Source organism: Macaca mulatta, chromosome 4 (genome assembly GCF_049350105.2).
Source record: "Macaca mulatta isolate MMU2019108-1 chromosome 4, T2T-MMU8v2.0, whole genome shotgun sequence".
NCBI classification, from domain to species: Eukaryota; Metazoa; Chordata; class Mammalia; order Primates; family Cercopithecidae; genus Macaca; species Macaca mulatta.
In genome coordinates this window covers 112,351,477-112,354,299 of record NC_133409.1, presented here as the reverse complement: position 1 = coordinate 112,354,299, position 2,823 = coordinate 112,351,477, and the positions used below count along the sequence as shown (strand labels likewise).

The 2,823-nt window shown below is 43.4% G+C and overlaps 1 pseudogene; it reads left to right on the top strand.

Moving 5' to 3' along the window:
* The first annotated feature begins 552 nt into the window (after positions 1-552).
* LOC144340330 (bifunctional phosphoribosylaminoimidazole carboxylase/phosphoribosylaminoimidazole succinocarboxamide synthetase-like) lies at positions 553-2,609 on the top strand (annotated as a pseudogene).
* The last annotated feature ends 214 nt before the right edge of the window (positions 2,610-2,823 follow it).

The following is a 2,823-nucleotide window of genomic DNA, read 5'->3' as shown; positions in this document are numbered from 1 at the left end:
CAAAACAAAACAAAACAAAATAAGGATGCAATCAATCAGTTTAGCCCTGGTAAAGAAAATGAAGTGTTCTCGACTTTGGCTACAAAGTACCTTAAAGGATCTTAGACCAACTACAGAAGGAGGTTGACTGTACCCAGACTCCCACAGTTAATGAGGTTTGTCCTCATGTAGATGATGGTTATTATGCTGAAAGATGATTGGTAAATGAACTTGGAAGTTCTTCCTTTTCCTCTTTTCCTTTTATGTATTTGATGATCTCTGGAGGAATTTATGATGAAGACTGCTCTGAAAAACTGTCCTAAAATTCTAAGACAAAGGCTTCTTTGCCTCCTAAATAGGACACTGAAAAATAGCAAGCGTAAGAATCACCATAAATAAGATTCTAGCTCTACCTAGTGGCCAACAATGGGATTAACCCCCCCTGAAATGAGGAATTTTACCAAATTTGCAAAAATGTGAGGAATCTTAACAGAAAATAGGGAGGTAGAGGGGGACCTAAATGTTAAGTTAAAAGGACAGGCACTAGGTTAAAATATGTGTGGTTGCTCTCTTCCCAGCGCAGTTGCAGCCCTCAGCCCACTCAGGATAATGGCAACACCTGAGGTACTGAACTTGAAAAAAACTGTATGAGGTCGGGCGTGGTGCCTCACACCTGTAATCCCAGCACTTTGGGAGGCCGAGGCAGGTGGATTACCTGAGGTCAGGAGTTCAAGACCAGCCTGGCCAACATGGCGAAACCCTGTCTCTACTAAAAATACAAAAATTAGCCGGGCATGGTGGCAGACGCCTGTAATTCCAGCTACTCAGGAAGCTGAGGCAGGAGAATCACTTGAACCTGAAAGGCGGAGGTTTCAGTGAGCCAAGATCATGCCATTGCACTCCAGCCTGCACAACAAGAGCAAAACTCTGTCTCAAAAAAATAAATAAATAAAAATTAGCTGGGCATGATGGCAGGCACCTGTAGTCCCAGCTACTCGGGAGGCTGAGACAGGAGAATCACTGGAACCCGGGAGGCAGAAGTTGCAGTGAGCCGAGATTGTGGCATTGCACTCCAGCCTGGGTGACAAGAGCAATACTCCGTCTCAAAACAAAACAAAAACTGTATGAAGGTAAAACAAAAGAAGTCTACGGATTGTTAGATGTTCCAGGAAAAGTCCTCCTGCAGTCCAAGGATCCAATTACAGTGGGAAATGCAGCTAGAAAGAATCACCTGGAGGGGTAGTTTTCAGTTGTTACAGGAAGCAGGTATTAAAACTGCTTTCACCAGAAAATGTGGGGAGACAGCTTTCATTGCACCCCAGCGTGATGTGGTTCCAATGGAATGGGTTTGCAGAATAGCAACTTGTTTATTTCTCAAAAGAAATAAATCCCAGTGTCAAGGAAGGATATAAGTTTTATCCATCTAAAGTGGAGATGTTTTCCAAGGATGATGCCAATAATGACCCACGGTGATTGAGGAACAGTTGACTGCTGCAACATTTTGTTTTGTTGGACTTGTTATAGGCCAAACTGAAGGTATATCATGAGTCATGCTACACAGGTTATTGAAATACTGGAGAAATCCTGGTTACCCCAGAACAGTACATTAGTTGATATGAAGATTGAATTTGGTGTTGATATAACCACCAAAGAAATTGTTCTTGGTGATGATTCCTGGAGACTCTGGCCATTATGAGATTGAAGCCAACAGAAAGACAGTCTTATTGGGAACTCAAAGAAGTAACTCCTGAAGGGCTCCAAACGGTAAAGAAAAGCTTTGAGGCTGGGCATGGTGGCTCACGCCTATAATCCCAGCACTTTGGCAGGCTGAGGCGGGCGGATCACCCGAGGTCAGGAGCTCGAGAGCAGCCTGGCCAACATGGTGAAACCCTGTCTCTACTAAAAATACAAAAATTAGTCGGGCATGGTGGTACATGCCTGTAGTCCCAGCCACTTGGGAGGCTGAGGCAGGAGAATTGCTTGAACCCGGGAGGCAGAGCTTGCAGTGAGCCAAGATCATGCCACTGCACTCCAGCCTGGGTGACAGAGCGAGACTCCATCTCAAAAAAAAAAAAAAACAAAGACAGAAAAGTTTTGAGTGGGTTGCAGAGACAGTCAAGTTGCTTTTGAAATCAGAAAGTTAGTGCAGGGTTGTAATATTGATGAGCTCTACTTCTGTTCTTGGTCACTGTGAAAACACCAAGACCTGTGGAAATGTTGGCACTCCATGTAAACTTTGAGTAACATCTACACATAGAGGACCAAATGAAACCCTGAAGATTAAAGCTGTGTGTCAAGGGGATGGCATTGCTATTGTACTTGTGGCAGTGGCAGTGGCAGGCAGAAGCAATGGTTTGGGACCAGTGATGTCTGGGAATACTGCATATCCCGTTATCAGCTGTCCTCCCCTCAAACCAGACTGGGGAGCTCAGGATGTGTGGTCTTCTCTTTGAGTACCCAGTGGTCTCAGCTGTTCAACCATCCTTTCTCCAGAAGGATTAGCTCAGTTTGCGGCTCAGTATTTGGATTAAACAACCATTTGGTATGGGGCAAACTGCAAGCCAGACATTTTGAACACATGGATTTCCTTGAAGCTGGCTGACAAGAAAATCAGATAATGTAATTTATAAGAAAGAACGTCACTGCATTTTTTAGGGGGAAAACTATAAATTTCTAATTTAGCTGCAGGAAAATCAAGATGAAAAGGTGATTTTAAATTAGAGAACACAAGTAAAATGTATTAGTGAACAAATGCTTCTCTAGATCCATATTAATAAATATATACCACCTAACCCGTCCTTTCTTGAGCTAGACACCAACATTTTTCAGCCGGCCTTTATCAAT